General features: G+C 39.0%; 1 protein-coding gene across 1 annotated transcript in view; it reads left to right on the forward strand.

The window, feature by feature from the left end:
• The window catches only part of CUNH11orf49 (chromosome unknown C11orf49 homolog), a 180,743-nt gene that overhangs the window by 112,187 nt on the left and 50,457 nt on the right, over positions 1-18,099 (forward strand). The gene's annotated exons all lie outside the window — the stretch shown is intronic.

The following is an 18,099-nucleotide window of genomic DNA, read 5'->3' on the forward strand; positions in this document are numbered from 1 at the left end:
TATATATATATATATCAATTGACTTTATATGTGTGAGTGCATTTCTAGATTCTCTATTCTGTTCTCTTGATCTACTTGTTAAACTTTAGTCTTGATTACTTTAGCTTTATAGTAAGGTAGTGTATACACTTCAGCTTTTGCTTTTCCATGATTGTTTTGGTCTTTAGAGGTCCCTTGCATTTCCATGTAACTTTTAGGATAAAGTTGGCAATTTCTACAAGACAGACAGACAGAAGGAAAGAAAAGAAAAGAAATCCTGAGAAGACTTTGATTGAGATTTGAAGACTGTAGATCAATTTGGGGAGAATTGTCAACTTCATAATATTGAATCTTCCAATCCATGGACATAGTACGTTTTTCCTTAGGTCTTCTTGTATTTACCTCAGCAATGCATCATAGTGTTTAGTATATAGATCTTACACATTTTATTGAATTTATCCCTAAATACTTGATGTTTTGTTATAATATTATAAAGAATGTTATTGTTTAAAGTTTTTTTCTTTACCAATTTTTCATTGCATGACTGTAGAAATATAATTGCTTTTTGTATATTCCACTTGTATCCTGTGACTTTGTTAAATTCACTTATTAGTTCTCATAGTTTCTTTGTAGATTCCTTAGAATTTTCTGCTTGCAAAATCATGTCACATGCAAATAGAGAAAGTTTTACTTCTTCCTTTCCAATCTCGGTAGGGGTCTTTCTTTTTCCTTTCTTTATTGCACAGAGTAGGACCTCATTACAATATTAAATAGAAGTGGTAAGAGCAGATAACCTTGCTTTGGCCAGAAAGTTTTCAGTCTTTAGAATTAAATAGGTTTTTCATGGATGCCCTTTATTAGGGTTGAAGAAGTTTACTTTTATTCTTTGTTGGTGAGAATTTTTATTGTGAATTGGTACTTAATTTTTTATTATTTTTCTGAATCTATTGAGTGATATATGATTTTTCTCTTCTGTACTTGTTCATGTGGGTAAATCCACCTTAGTCATGATTTATTATCATTTTCATATTTCATTGGATTCTTTTAACTAACATTTTGTTAATGATTTTTTTTATCTATCTGCATGAGATATTTTAGGCTACAGTTTTCTTGTAAGTTTGAGAGTCAGGATTATTCTGGCCTCATAAAATGAGTTTGGAAATATTGCCTCCTGTCTTTCTTGAAAGAGTTTATATATGATTGGTAATATTTTTTAAGTGCCTTTTTTCCCAAGAAGACTTGAACTTTTTAGTTAGGCTTAATATGCTTCTTATACACTCTTTTCCTGACACTTCTCATACATACAATTGTTAGCTTAAAATCTGCCTTTCTTATTGGACTATAAGCTCCATAAGAGCATTTATCTGTTTTGCTTACTTCTTTGTTCCTAGCATCTAGCCAAGTGCCTGGATCAAAGCATGTATAAATGAATATTTACTGAATTGTATTAAATTAAGGGGGAAATAAGAGACTAGAATACTGAAGACAATATAAAGTCTTCCTTTGGGGCGCCTGGGTGACTCAGTAGGTTAAGTATCTGACTTCGGTTCAGGTCATGATCTCAGGGTCCTGGAACTGAGACCCACGCACTCATGCTCTCTCTTATATAAATAAATAATATCTTTTTTAAAAAATAAAAAGTCTTCCTTTTAATTTTTTTATTTTAATTTTTTATTTGAGTACAGTGGACACACGTGTTACATTAGTTTCAAGTATACAACAGAGTGATTCAACATCTCTCTATGTTTTGCTAGGCCCACTACAAGTGAGTTTATTATCTGTCACCATACAACTATACAATATAATTGACTGTATTCTATGATATACATTTTATTCCCATGATTTATTCATTACCTAACTGGAGACCTGTATTTCCCACTTCCCTTCACCCTTTTTTCCCATCTCCCCGCCTCTCTCCCTTCTGGCAACCATCAGTTTGTTCTCTGTATTTATAGATCTGATTCTGTCTTTTGTTTGTTTTTTAATTTGTTTTGTTTTTTAAATTCCACATATGAGCAAAATTATACAGCATTTGCCTTTCTCAGTCTGACTTATTTCACTTTGCATAATACCATCTAGGTCCATCCATGTTGTTGCAAAAGGCAAGATCCCATCCTTTTTATGGCTGTGTAATATTCCATTATATATGTGTATGATACGTATATATATACATATCACATCTTTATCCATGCATTTATCAATAGACAAGTTGCTTTCACATCTTGGCTATTATAAATAATGTTGCAATAGGGGAGGTGAGTGGGAGGATGGAGTAACAGGGTGATAGACATTAAGGAAGGCATGTGATGTAATGAGCACTAGGTATTATTTAAGATTGATGAATCACTGACCTCTACCTCTGAAACCAGTAATACATTATATGTTAATTAATTGACTTTAAATAAAAAATTTAAAAATGTTGGGGCGCCTGGGTGGCTCAGTCGTTAAGCGTCTGCCTTCAGCTCAGGGCGTGAATCTGGCGTTATGGGATCGAGCCCCACGTCGGGCTCCTCCGCTGGGAGCCTGCTTCTTCCTCTCCCACTCCCCCTGCTTGTGTTCCCTCTCTCGCTGGCTCTCTCTGTCAAATAAATCAATAAAAATCTTTAAAAAAATTTTTTTTAATGTTGCAATGAACATAGAGGTGCATATATAAAAGTCTTCCTTATTAAAAAATTACATTGCAGCAGGGTGCTGGGCTGGCTCAGTCAGAGGAGTGTGCAACTCTTGATCTCAGGGTCTTGAGCTGGAGCCCCACATTGGATGTAGAGGTTTCTTAAATAAATAAAACTTTTAAAAATTACACTGTAGCAAAAAGAACAATGAAGGCTATGTGGATGGTATACTATTAATGAATGAAAAAAAAACAGCATTCACCTTCTATTTTGATTTAGTCTTCTCAAAGAGGATGCTGTTTGTTTGGGTTTTTTTTTTTTTTAAAGGTTTTATTTATTTATTTGTCAGAGAGAGAGAGAAAGAGAGAGAGAGCACAAGCAGGGGGAGCAGCAGGCCGAGGGAGAAAAAGGCTCCCTGCTCAGTAAGGAGCCCGATGAGGGACTCCATCCCAGGACCCTGGGATCATGACCTGAGCTGAAGGCAGACGTTAACTAACTGAGCCACCCAGGGATCCCTAAAGAGGATGCTGTTTGGACTGAAAAAGATAAAATGAACTGTAGTTCCAGGGAATGAAATCAAACATGACTGGGATTGTAGGAGATCACCTAACTGCTTTAAATGAACTCAAGTTTCTGGAACTAATTTACATTCCAGAGTACAGAGACCTAGTAGATAAGCTGGCTGAACCACTGCTGGCATTCTTTAGAAAGTGGAAATTGTGCCTATTATGGAGGGGTGGGGCGCAGAGAAGCTCCAAAGATTGGAGTCAGGGAACCAATATTCAGAAGGTCATTTCAGCAGACTGAAGGTTGGTGACCTTGATATCTATCTTGGGTGATATTCTTCAACTATTAAACAAATAAGTATCTGTAGATATTCAGGAAAGGAAGCTGTGATAACTGTAAACCTATCAGAATTTATTGAAGAAGAAGTAGGGCGAGAGGACGAGGGGACAGGAGGAGAGGAGAGAAGAAAAGTGGGGAAAGGGAAAGAAAGAAAGCCCACACTTGGTGGGTAAGGAAGGCCTGCTTTCAACCCCAGCTCTTTCACCTCTTAGTAAAATGACATTGGGCAAGTTATTTAATTTCTATAAGCCAAATTTCCCTATTTGTAAAGTAGAAGTAATAAGAGAACAACCTACTTCATAGGGTAGTCCTGAGGTTTAAACCAAATAGTGTATCTAAAATGGTTACTTATTTATCAAAATCAGTGATAATTGTGAGGTGATGGGAGTAGTAATGCATGATGGTAATGTCCATAATACTGAAGGAGGAGGAAATGAAATAGTCAATGCAAACTTATTCCCTTTCTAAAGGGATTACTAGACTGGTAAATTGGGAGGAATCTGTACTTAGTATGGCTATATTTATTATATTCATTTAGTTTATTTGAATTTCAGCAGGATGTTGACAACATCTCTGCGATATCCTTGTGAATACCAGAAGGAATATAGGATGGATAATAAATAATTGGTTGAACAATCATACCAAAAATGTGCCAATTAATGGGTTTATATCATCCTAAAGGGACATCTCCAGAAGTGTAATTCTGGACTATGTCCTTAGCCATTTTTTTGAATGAGAGCATTGACGGCAAGCTAATCAAAGTTGGGGAGAGATAGCTGATAAGCTGCCTGAAAGAAACAGGACGTGAAAAGAGATAGTATAATACAGTGGAGCAAATATGGGCATGGTATCATGGGTCTGCAACCAAAACCTGTGTGGCCTTGAGTAAGTTAAGTAACCACCTAAGCCTTAGTTTCCTCAGAATACCACTTATCCCGTGGTGGTTGTGAGAATAAAAATATATACGTATGTGTATGTATTAGTTATCTATTGCTATGTCATAAATGACCCCAAACCTTAGAGGCTTAACACAGTAAACATTATTTGACACAGTTTCTAAGTATCAGGAACGTGGGAACAACTTACTTGGATGGTTCTGGCTCAAGGTCCCTTGTAAGCTTGAAATCAAGACTTAGGTTGGGGCTGCCATCATCTGAAGGCTTGAATGGGACTCCTAAACTCACTTGTAGTACTGTTGTCAGGAGGCCTTGGTAGTTCATATTCCTCATGATTATGGCAGTGGCTTCCTCAAAAAAAAGTGATCTCAGAGAGAGAGAGCGAGAGTAAGCAGGAAGCCACAGTACCTTTTATGACCTAGTCTCTGAAGTCACATACTGTCACTTTGGTTTTATTCTGTTCCTTAGAAGTGAATCACTCAGTTTAGCACATACTGAAGGGGAAGGGAATTAGGATCCACCTTTTGAAGAGAGGGGAGTATCAGGAGATTTTTTTGACATATCTTAAAACCACTACAATATAAAAAGTACTCTATACAGTGCTTAACACTTAGTAGGTACCCCGTAAATGGCACTTATTATTATACTGTTATTAGTATATATCTAATGCGTGTGCTCTTTACTGTAAAGCCATCATGAGCAGGACAAGAAAATCTCATGGTTCTTCAGATTCCTGGAAAATATAGAGAAAGAAGCATCATATATCACTCTAATTCATTACATGTGTTTTGTAAATTAAAATGAATGGACTACATTGCATTAATACAATTAATAAAAATACAATTTAGTAATACTTAATGGGCGTACCTAAAATGCATAGTCAACCTGAAAATACCGGTGACATGGATAACTTGAATGACAGTTAATCCAAAAATTGATTTTGTTTGGTTTTATTAAGGATTTTATACTTAAATGTAGGTAATGGCTGATCTGAGTATTCATTGAATTTTAATTGTGTAATGTATGAGCTTGTCTTTCTGAGTGTCCTGCTCTCCTTTCCATTTAAGAATGGGCCACAGCTAAAACTTACAGAGAGGCCCCAGTCTACAGCAAAGATAAGACTTGCTGTTCACATGCCTTCCCTGAGGGCAACGAGCAATTTGGGGAAGATATAAACCAACAAACAAAAAAGTATTTTATCAACAAAGGGCTCAATTAAGCAGGAGAGTTAATGTTGACAGTAAAAATGTCAAAGCAAGAATTAATATGGCTAAATCACTGGGTAATCTAGATTTCCTCTGTTTATGTATACATTTGTATACATACGGGTATAGAATGTCCATCATTAGCCTCAAGGATTGTCTGATGTTCATTGTAAACAAAAACATAAGAACTCTCCAACTCCAGGTGGACAGAGTAATTTAATGGGTCACTTTGGGAAGATAAGATCATTAAATAGAAGATACTGTCACACCTTAAACTGATTAATTTTCTAGTGGTTTTTTTCCTAGTGTTTTGATTTGCATTAAACATTAGACAGATCCTCAGGCTAGTGTCTGACATGGTTGAACTTTCTTTAATATCTTACCAACATAGTGATCAAACTTCTAAGGTGTTCAAAACATAGCCACTAATTTGAAAGTGAGTAAAAACGGTCCCTGAAGAGCCAGTGTTTACAAAGTTTATATGTGTTTTCATAGGCAAGGCAGTAAGTCTCCTAAGAGTTTCACAGGGAGCTTCTTATAAATGCATAACCTTCAATACTGATCAGGTCATCAATTGCAGATTTTAAAAAAAGTGAAAGTGGTCTAAAGTATTGCTAGCCATAGCCACTAAATTAGGTTCCTGGACCCAATTCCAATATAGGGGAGTGGCTTCCCACACCACACCAAGCAGTTTTTAGACACCAGCAGGGTGTCCAAGAATTCAGCTTAATGCACCTCAATCCTGATACTATCAACCTGGAGATAGCATCTGATTCCAGAGGATAAAGGTTCTGGCCTACAAGCCTGCCCCTCACCACCTTACTTCTGAAGGTGCCAATGGCAAGCCCAGGTTGTTATCTGTACTTCTGACCAATTAACTATAAATCTGTGGTTCCCAGGACTTCTTCCTCAGGTTTGAGTAATTTGCTAGGGCAGCTCACAGAACTCAGACAAGCATTTTACTTAATAGACTACAGGTTTATTATAAAAGGAAATAGCTCCGGAACAGCCCGTTGGAAGAGATACATAAGACAAGCTATGGGGAAAGGGCACTGGGATTCCATGCTCTCTCCAACTGCACCACTCTCCCCAAATCTCCACGTGTTCACCAACCCAGAAACTCTCAGAACCCCATCCTTTTGGGTTTCTATGAAGGCTTCATTACATAGGCATGGTTGATTAAATCATTGGCGTTTGGCAATTGAACTCTATCTCCAGGCCCTCTCCCCTCCCCAGCAGTAGGGGGATGGGACTGAAAGTTCCAACCCCCTAGTCACAAGGTTGGTTCTGGCAACCACATCCTTACATGCTTTCAAAAGCCACCTCATTCACAAACAAAAGACACTTTTATCACTCTTGACACTTCGGAAATTCCAAGGGTTTTGGGAGCTGTGAGACAGGAACTGTGCCCGAAGACCAAATATATATGAGAAATATATTTTGTTCATCCCAATGACCAAAAATATACTTTTTGTAAATCACAATATCACAGCTACAAACCAACAATCATGATAAATGTTATCAGAAAAGAGAGTCACTAGAGATCCAGACAGTGAAGAGAAAATCCATATTAAAAGCAGTATTTTAAGGTCATTTACCATATAGGGAACAAATAAATGATTTTATTAATCTTTTTGCTCTTTGAGGATATCTTTCTATTATGTTCCAGGACAATAAGCTATATTCATAATGTTAAGCCAGAATGATTAAGCAAAAGGTAACTATGTTCACTATTATCTTTTTGGTAAGACAAGGTAGTTTGTGATACAGTTTAGAGATACTTCCGTCAAATATGCTTAAAATTGGAAAAAAATGTTGACATTTGAGTAAGCTTTACTTATTCTATGAAATGCACATAGAAGTAGGGGTCACGAGAGGCTTCTGGAAATACTATGTACTGATTTAGCATCGTGAAGGTTGTGCATCCTGTTCTGTGAATAATTAAATAATTATAATAACAACCATCATTTAAATGTGTTAGGAACTGTGTTAAATCTTTTCATGCATTACAATATTGAATCTTCTCAAGCACCATTTGAGTAAATATTATTATATCTGGTTTAAAGACAAGGAAATTGAAGCATAGCAGATAAATGATTTGTCTGACATTGTTTAAATAGTCAGTGGTAGAGCCAAAAGGAAAGTGAGGTCTGAAAACCTCCACCCAGGTTTACTTAGTCTAAGTGTTTACGGTGATGAGGAATACCCTTTCTAAGGAGGAATGATATTGTACCTTCCAGTTTATTTTCAAAAGAATAAGTGAGGATCCGCTCCTTTATTTCCTATTTGTATGACCCTTTGTTTTTTCTCTCACCCTGTGGTAAACTGAATAATGGCACAGCACCCAAAGATATCCAGTTCCTAAGCCCTGGAACCTATGAATGTCATTTTATATGGCGAGAAGAACTTTGCAGGTAGGATTAAGTAAAGTATCTTGAGATGGAGGAGATTATCCTGGATAATATAATCACAAGTGTCCTTGTAAGAGGCAGACAAGGTTTGATAATAGAAAAGGAAAAAAGCAACGTGAAAGCCAAAAGCAGGGGGAGGACAGGGCCACAAGCCAAGGAATGAGAACAGTCTCTAGAAGATGGAAAAGCCAGGGCAACAGTCTCCTCTAGAACCTTCAGAAGGAACCAGCCTTGTTGACCCCTTGGTTAGCTCTGGAAGACACATGTTGGATCTATGGCCTCCAGAATTGTTAAGGGAATAAATCTCAGTTGTTTCAAGCCACTGAGTTTGTGGTCATTTGTTACAGCAGCCATAGGAATCTAATATACACCCCATATTACTGGCTTGGTGGCTGATTTGCTTCATACTTTGTCCTTGTGTTTTTCCTGCACTTTGTAATTATTTTATTACTTTCCTGAATGCAACTATAAAGTGTGTGAATAACGTATATGTAAAAGCAGTATTTCAGATCAAGTTGAAGGAAGAGTATAGAGAATTGAGCTAAGCTGCTACAGGTTTCGTGGCCTCAGCCTCCATTTTGTTTGGCCCGCAGGGACCTTAAACTGACACTAGTCCCCCCAGGCAAGCGAATGCTCTAGATAACAGCTGGCAGAGTCACTGGCAGTTGAGTTCCTGATAGGACTTCCCTAACAACCCTTGTGATCCACAGTCTTCCCCACGTCCCAGCGCCTTCCCTTGTGCGCCCCTTAAATAAGACCCCCGTGGAGCTCACTAAAGCCTCACTCTTTTGGTTTGAATTGACCAATCCAGCCTTAGCCTGGAAACCTCAAAGCACGCCACCCACAGACCCTAATAAAGGCATGTTGTCCCAGGTTCCAGGCATGTTGTCATTCTCTCTCTCTGCACCCTGCCTTGACCTCCCCATGTGGCCCCTCAAGGTGTGCTTTGTCTTCTTCCAGGACCTGTTGGAAATAAACATATCTATTTCAGTTTCTCTTGTGGTCTACTGTTGAACCAAGACTCACCATCTAGCATCCTGTGCTCCACCTATTAAATGTTAATTTAACAAAGTCATAGCAAAGAGATATTTTGAGAGAATATCCTGTGGCTATCCCATATCCCAGCCTTTCCTATGGCTGCAGTGGAAAAGGGAAAGTGTTACTAGGTATACAATGAAAGGAGATCTTTCCAGATGAGGGATTAACACACTTAAAGAAAAATGTTGAAGAACAAGAGTCAAAACTAATTAATCATGACCCACATCTCTGACTGGAAGTGCAATAGGTTTCCCCCACTCCTACCACTCCTTATTATAAAAATTTTCAAACCTACAAAAAAGTTATGAGAGTATTATAAAGGCACCTGTATGCCCTTTACCTGGATTCACCAAACACTAACATTTTGTTGTGTTTGTGCACAATAGAGGATAGATAGATAGATAGATAGATAGATAGATAGATAGATAGATCATTTGAAACTAAGTTACAGGAACCCTGACACCTTACCCTGACATATTTCTAGAAGTAAGGGAATTCTGCTATTATCCTGCATAACCCTGATGTTATTATCACGTTTAGGAAAATGAACAACAGGGGCCCCTGGGTGGCTCAGTTAAGTGTCCAACACTTGATTTTGGCTCAGGTCATGATCTCGGGATGGTGAGATCGACCCCGGTGTGGAGCCTGCTTAAGATTCTCTCTCTGTCTCCCTCTGCCCCTCCCCACCTCTAAAAAACCCAAAAAAGAACAACAATTCTATAACATAATCTAACATCCAGTGCAAATTATAATTTCCCCAATTGTTCTCAAATATATTTAGCTGTTTGTTTTCTGACCCAGGGTAGAATCAAGGTTTACACATTGTACTTGGTAACATCTCTTTAGTTTCTTGTAATCTGGAATAAACCCTCTACTATTTTGTTTTTCATGACATGTTTTTCTTGTTTTGCCTGACCTTCCCTGCACTCACATGTAAACACCACAGGGGTGGGGATTTCGGTCCCTTTTGTTCATTGCTATATCCTCCGTGTTGAGAATGGTGCCTGACACACATTGAGACTTAGTAAATATTTGTCAAATAAATAAATGAGTGAATGAATAAGTAACACGAGTATAATGAGTGTCATGAAAGGTGACTTAGAGGGTGCCAAGGGAACTGAGAAGCTAATCTGTTGTTGTTTGTATGTAACTCTTACCTCTATGTTCCAGTTAGACGGGTTCCAGGCTTGGGCAATAGGCTCATTTTACAACTAAAATGGGAAAATACAAAATAATAAATACAAAAAAATTTTAAAACACCCAACTGAAAAAATGGGTCAAGAAAAAGAGGCATGTACACAACTAATGAATCATCGAGCCTTACATCGGAAACCGGGGATGTACTGTATGGTGACTAACATAATATAATAAAAAATCATTTAAAAAAAAAAAAAGAAAGAAAGAAAAAGAGGCATGATAACATGCACCTTGGCGATACAACTACAAGAGACTTGAATTGAGTCTTGAACAGCAGGACGATGTGGTTCTCAAGAAGCTAAAGTAGCCTCAGATTAATACAAAAAGAACAGAGGCCGTAAAGAGAAGATGTTTGTTTTGCTCTATGTATTCATTCTTTCATTCAGCAAGTATTTATTGAGTGCCTGCTGTATGTCAGGCACTATGTCAGAGGTTCCTGGGGGTCATCTTTTTTAACCATACACTAATAGTAGAAAGAGTTCCGTTTTGGAACAGAGGAAGGTAATTATCACAGAACTAAAACTATTGTGTTATTTGGAGATATTTTAATTGTATTGATTGACTTAAAAATTGCTTGTCTTCAGCTCATCCCTCTAATTAGAGAAATACATCTGTGAGGGGAAATGGCCTACCAATGGCATGACCATGACAAAGTGCAGTACCATTGCATCTTTTTCCTGAAAGAACTTTCCCATGATTGTTTAGATCAGCCTGAAGAGCCTTTTGTGACACTTAGAAACCTCAAAGGGGAACAAAAGGGACTGTGCTGGATCAGTTTTTTAAAGGCCGTAAGGGGTGAGTCTCGTTTCAGCTGCCAATATTAGACAGGATTTCATCTATGAACTTTGTTCTCTTGTCCAACTCCAGTTTCCACAGGTTTCTGTTTTCCTTTGCTCTCCCGTCAAAAGGATAATCACATGATTATTAGAAATACTGGAGCAGTAAATTGTTTGAGGGACCTGAAACACCCTTTTTTCTCTCCCTTCAAAGCCTTAAATGATACTTGCTTCATTGAAGCTTACAGATCATTAAAAACAGGCCTGCCAGGGTGATGTAATACATGTTTTAGCTTCCAATAAAATTTAAAAAAAAAAAAAAAAGCTCTACTAAACTAATCTTTGAGTCGTGAAGAATTTTTCTTTTCTAATTTTAGTGTTTTGGGACATTCCAGCGCCTTTTCACCACCTACCGTATACAAAACGCCCCTATCTTCCTTGAGCCAAAAGTGAACCTGCTGTCCCCTCTAACAGCTATGAGTTCCTCCTGGCTCATTTCAAATATGCTATTATTTGCTCACTTTTTTCATTGCAGAGCAGCTCCCAAGGACTCGGGTCCTGGAAAAACAGAAATAACACACAAGAAGAGCAGTATTATATGGACATGGAGAGTACTATTACAAACCTGAAGTTTTTGCATCTTTGTGGCTTCAGTTTAGGGTAACTGTAGATTGGCAGAGACCAGGCTGTCTCCAATTTGGCCCTTGGTGAAGCTCAAAACTACATAACAACTAAGGATACCCTACTTCCTGTTACTTACAGGGAAAGGAACATAAAGGGCCAGACTAACAAAAAAAGGAAATAACATCTACTGCGTGCCTACAGTGAGGTAGTCATCGTGAAAGGCACTTGTGAAAGTTATAGTTCATACGGTATCACACTTAACCCTCATCGCAGTGTGCAAAGCGTACAGTAGTGCCCCGTAGGTGCGGTTTTCCTTCCCACAGTTTCAGTTGCCCACAACCCACAGGGACCCAGAAGCAGAGGATCCTCTTCCTAACAGGTGGTCAGAAGGTCAGTAGTAGCCCGACACTGTATCACTGCCCTGTCGTTCTCCTCCCTGCACTGCATTTTATCATCTTGCCGTGTAGGCATTTTCTCATTTCACATCCTGACAAAAAGAAGGGTGACTATAGTATAATAAGATACTTTGCGAGAGAGAGACCACATTCACATAACTTTTGTTACAGTTTATTGTCATAATTGTTCCATTTTATTATTAATTATTGCTGATCTCTTACTGTCCTAATTTATAAATTAAACTTTACCATAGATATGCATGTATAGGAAAAACCATATATAGAGTTCAGTAGTACCCCCGGTTTCAGGCATCCACTGGGGGTCCTGGAATGTATCCCATGCAAATAAGGGGGGACTACTGTATTTTCCCTATATAATAGACAGGAAAACTGAGGCTCACAACTAACTTGTTCAAGGACATACAAGAAGTAGTGGAGAAGAAATTCTAAAACTGGTTCTGTTTGGCTTCTAAGTTATACCCTTGCCACTACCTCTTCTTTCCTCCTTCTCTGACCAATCCTTCCCATTGTCCCTTGTTCCTCAGCTTAAATGTTGGAACTTCCCAAGATTCCATACTTGGCTTATTACTTTTCTCACTACACATAGTTCCTGGGCAGTCTTGTCTCTTTTGACTTTTCCCACCATGTTAGGCAAATGACTCCTAAGTCTATATTTCTAGCCCTGAACACCTCCTGAGCACCAGCCCCATACATCCAGGATTTATCGGTCTCATACATCTCTACTTGTGTGTCTGACAGTTACCTCATTTCAACATGTCAGAAACAGAACTCCTCACCCTCACCGTTGGATCTGCTTCTTCTCTTGGGTTCCCCATATCAGTTCCCAGAATTATACTCTTATTATTCTAGACACCTCCTTTCCTCTCCCCCTTCACATGTAGTCAGCTAAAAAGTCCCAGTAATCCTACCTTCAGAATAGTTCTTGGATCCCTGACCTTTCCCTTTGATTCCCATTATCATTACCCCAGGTCTTACTTGCACCTTTACAGTCTCTCCCATCCATTTTGCTCCCTTTGGAGTCAAGTGATTTATATACGAAGAAAATCTAACTGTGTCGCTATTCTTCTTTTACTTAAAATCATCTTAGAATGAAGCACATAAGGCTTTCTGTGACCTGATTTCTGCCTCCCTCTTCAACCTCATTTCCAGCAACCCCTTGCCTTGAAATCTACCCTTCAGTTTTACTGAACTCAAGTTCTGGTAGTTCCCCTCATCTCACGTGTTGTTTCCCATTGGGATGCCTTTGTCTAGGCTTTGCCTCTAGCACTACCGCCCCATCTTTTCACCTGGCTAAACCCCACACCAGTGATCATTGCAGGTAGCACCTTCTCTGGAATCCCTTCCTCCAGCATCCCTCTACTTCGGCCTACCAAGTGGGCTAAACCTTGTCCTGTATGTTCTTTTTTTTTTTTTATGATTTTTTATTATATTGTGTTAGTCACCATACAGTACATCCCCGGATTCCGATGTAAAGTTCGATGCTTCATTAGTTGCGTATAACACCCAATGCACCATGCAATACATGCCCTCCTTACTACCCATCACTGGTCTATCCCAATCCCCCACCCCCCTCCCCTCTGAGGCCCTCAGTTTGTTTCTCATAGTCCATAGTCTCTCATGGTTCATTCCCCCTTCTGATTACCCCCCCTTTCTTTATCCCTTTCTTCCCCTACCGATCATCCTAGTTCTTATGTTCCATAGATGAGAGAAATCATATGCTATTTGTCTTTCTCTGCTTGACTTATTTCACTTAGCATTATCTCCTCCAGTGCCGTCCATGTTGCAGCAAATGTTGAGAATTCGTTCTTTCTGATAGCTGAGTAATATTCCATTGTATATATGGACCACAACTTCTTAATCCAGTCATCTGTTGAAGGGCATCTCGGCTCCTTCCACAATTTAGCTATTGTGGACAATGCTGCTATGAACATTGGGGTGCATATGGCCCTTCTCTTCACTACGTCTGTATCTTTGGGGTAAACACCCAGTAGTGCAATGGCTGGATCATAGGGTAGCTCAATTTTTAACTTTTGTCCTGTATGTTCTAAGCTCCCTGTCATTACACTATCAACATGTTTTGAAATCAGTTGTTTGTCTTCTGCATTAGACTTTAAGTTCTTTGAGCACAGAGACCACGCCTTATTGAATTCTGTAATCCTAATGTCTAGCCCAATGTCTGGTACTGAGAGGACTCTTAATAATTGTTGAACTGTCATTGAACAGTAACATGCTATCTCTCAAAAATGACTTCTATATCAGAGGTTCAAACCAGACCCTTTTCTAGGTAAATTAAACCTGGCAACTATTAAAACACAAGGACCTCAACAACACACAAAAAAACAAACAATCCAGTTAAAAAATGGGCAAAGGACTTGAACAGACATTTCTCCTAAGAACATCTACAAATCAGCAGTCAGCCATGAATGAAATGAAAGGATGCAATGAAAAGATGCTTAGCATCGCTGATCATTAGGGAAATGGAAACCCAAACCAATGAGATACCACCTCAAACCCATTAGGATGGCTACTGTTAACAACAACAACAGCAGAACGTAACAAGTGTCGGCAAGGATGTGGATAAACTGGAACCCTGGGCACTGTTGGGATTGTAAAATCGTACAGATACTATGGAGAGGGTATGGTGGTTCCTCAGAAGATTGATAGTAGAATTATCAGGTAATAAGTCAGCAGTTCCACCTCTGGGTATATATTCAAAAGAACTGAAAGCAGGGTCTCAAAGAGATATCTGCACACCCATGTTCATAGCAGCATTATTCACAGTAGCTAAAACATGGAAGTAACCCAAGTGTCTATCAGCGGATCAGTGAATAAGCAAAATGTGGTATATACATAAGATGGGATTTTATTCAGCCTTAAAAACAAAGGAAATTCTGACATATGCTACAACATAGATGAACCCTGAGGACATCCTGCTGAGTGAAATAAGCCAGTCTCAAAAAGACAAATACTATATAATTCCACTTAGATGAAGTATTTGAATAGAAAGTCATAATCAGGGGCACCTGGGTGGCTCAGCCGTTAAGCGTCTGCCTTCGGCTCAGGGCATGATCCCGGCATTCCAGGATCGAGCCCCACATCAGGCTCCTACGCTGGAAGCCTGCTTCTTCCTCTCCCACTCCCCCTGTTTGTGTTCCCTCTCTCGCTGGCTGTCTCTCTCTCTGTCAAAAAAAAAAAATCTTTTATTAAAAAAAAGTCATAATCATAAAGACAGCAAGTAGAATGGTGGTCGCCAGGGCCAAGGTGGGAATGGGAGGTTATTGTTTAATGGGTATAGAGTTTCAGTTTGGCAAGATGAAAAAAGCTGTGGAGATGGATGGTGGTGAAGGTTGCATGACAGGGTGAATGTACTTAATACCACTGAATTGTATACTTGAAAATGATTAAGATGGTGGTGCCTCGGTGGCTCGGTCAGTTAAACATCTGCCTTTGGCTCAGGTCATGATCTCAGGGTCCTGGGATTTAGCCCCACATCAGGCTTCCTGCTCAGTGGGGGAGTCTGCTTGTCCCTCTCCCTATGCCCCTCCGCCCCCCTCCCACTCATACCCTCTCTCTCTCAAATAAGTAAATAAAATCTTTTTAAAAAATGATTTAGATGGTAAATTTTTTGTTTTATGTATTTTACCACAATAAAAAAAATTGAAAAAACAAAAGAAAACACAGACAGGGGAAGAAGTCTAAGGGTTAGTAAGCTTCTTGAATTGGCAACACTGTACCCCAGCACAGACAGCATCCAACCATGATTTCATGAGCCTACCTTAGGACCCAGTAGTTCCCAAATAGCCAGTCTGGGGTGTCTATAACTTTAATAAGCACCTCAAGTGAGTCTGATGAACAGATTAATTTGGAGAACATTCTAGACCATGTTATTATAAAGGAATGATTAGAGAGCCCTTTATCTGGATATTTTTTAAAACAAAACAGATCGTTTTTTAAATTGGGGTAAAATATACATAATAAATTTATCGTTTTAATCACTGATAAATGTACAACTCAGTGTACATTCATAATATTGTGCAACCATCACCACTATCCGTTTCCAGAAGGTCTTCATCATCCCAAACTGAAACTCTGTGCCTATTAAACAATAACTCCCCATTTCTCCCTACCCCACCCCTAGCCCCTGGTAACTTCTATTCTACTTTCTGTTTCTATGAATTTGCCTATCCTAGGTGCCTCATAAAATTGGACAGATAATGGATTTTTAAGGAAAGTTTAATTGCTGTCTTGCCTGGAGGCATGAGTCTGGGTGAAGGGAAGCAAACATTAATTGGGTGCCTTGCTATGACAAGCCAAGGTCACATTCAGTTTTACTAGATTTATCTCAAGCAATTTATAAACTGGTTTCATGGAATTGTGGAGATTCCTTTTGTCCTAATTATTTTTATCATGACCTACGTGTTCATTATAAAATCTATTCATTCAAAATGGTTACTGATTAGTTGATATTCAATCTGATTTTCTCATAAAAATTAAAAAGAATCTTTTTGAAAATCTGCTCTCAGTTATATTATTCTTTTTTTTTTTTTTAAGATTCTATTTATTTGGCAGAGATAGAGACAGCCAGTGAGAGAGGGAACACAGCAGGGGAGTGGGAGAGGAAGAAGCAGGCTCCCAGCAGAGGAGACCGATGTGGGGCTTGATCCCATAACGCCGGGATCACGCCCTGAGCCGAAGGCAGACGCTTAACCACTGTGCCACCCAGGCGCCCCTCAGTTATATTATTCTAAGCTTTTTCTGCAGTATCAAGGCCCAGCAGAAAAAAATAAGATTACAATTAACATGGTTCCGAAGTTAAAGAGGAATTAGGACTTTCTAGTGAATTTTTATAAAAGGCATCTACTTCAAGCCATCGCAAATTTGACATTTCAAATCATCTTATCCACAAGAATTTAATACCTAAATGAGGCTCTTTTTGGCTTCTCCTAGATGTCCCAATGAAACAAGGAACTTCAGTGCCCAGCATATTACTCTGGGGAAAAAGTCTCTGCATCCTGTCTAGAGTAGGACTTCAGATGTCTGTGCCCAGGAAAGACCCACCACTTGCAATATGGAGCAAAGGAAATGATTGTTTTGTTTATTTTAATCGTATTTCTCGAGCTTTAAAGGCCAACTATCTGTAACATAAGCACCACTTTCACTGACAGTATGTCTGACCCATCAGTAATATAGTATGACAGCACCTAATTATGTGTTTTGTGCAAAACGATGGAACAAATAGTACTACCTGTTGCTTACTTAAACCTCGCATTGTAATATTGCTTTTTGTATCTATTCCCCTGCAGTTGGACTACTGTACTGTGTATATTGGTCTAATAGATCTTCCTACCTATTCCAGTTCTCTATTAAAAGAAAAAAAAAGTGTTCTCACTTTTAGTCTTCAAACCTCTAAGGGCTCTTCTGATAACCTACATCTATCACTGTTTGAAGTTGACCCCTGGAGTCTATCCTGCTCTTTGTCAGAGACCTACTTTGTCACTTCGAGCAAACTATCTTAAGCAGCTTTCCACACTGCTGTTCATTAAGCATAAAACCAGGATAATAATACCATCTCTAGAAAACAGGATTAATGAGTCAGTGGGTCTGCTTCCTTACTTACATCTGGATGGGAAAATGCCTTCTTACTCTTCCTTCTGAATTCTCCCTTTTGGACCCTGGCCCAAATGAAGAATGGCTCTTCCTGGCAGCATCTATGGCTGCCAAGAGAAGCTTCACCACACTGCCTTTGAAGTGGTGGAGCAAAGCTCTTACCGGGGTGCTTGGAGGATCTGGCTCCCTGGAGAATCCCCACCCACACCCTCTTTGGGAGGTTCTTTTCCTAAAGTTGTATTCACACTTGCATCAATGTGCAGAGGAGACATCCTTCCTCCAAAAGGTTGTTTTTCCTCCCACAGCTGGGGGGAACGCGGTGAAGGGGAAGTGGGAACTGGGTATAATATTGGCAAATGTTTTGAGCACTTCAGATAAAAATGTTTGATAAGTACAGTCTTGTTTTTATTGCTTTATACTGCTCGTTGGAGAATGTTTTCTTTGGTCACCTGCCAATGAAAAAGATTAGCCTTTTCCTGAATCTAGGATTGT

This window comes from Ursus maritimus, unplaced genomic scaffold (genome assembly GCF_017311325.1).
Source record: "Ursus maritimus isolate PB19 unplaced genomic scaffold, ASM1731132v1 scaffold_23, whole genome shotgun sequence".
Taxonomy (NCBI): Eukaryota; Metazoa; Chordata; class Mammalia; order Carnivora; family Ursidae; genus Ursus; species Ursus maritimus.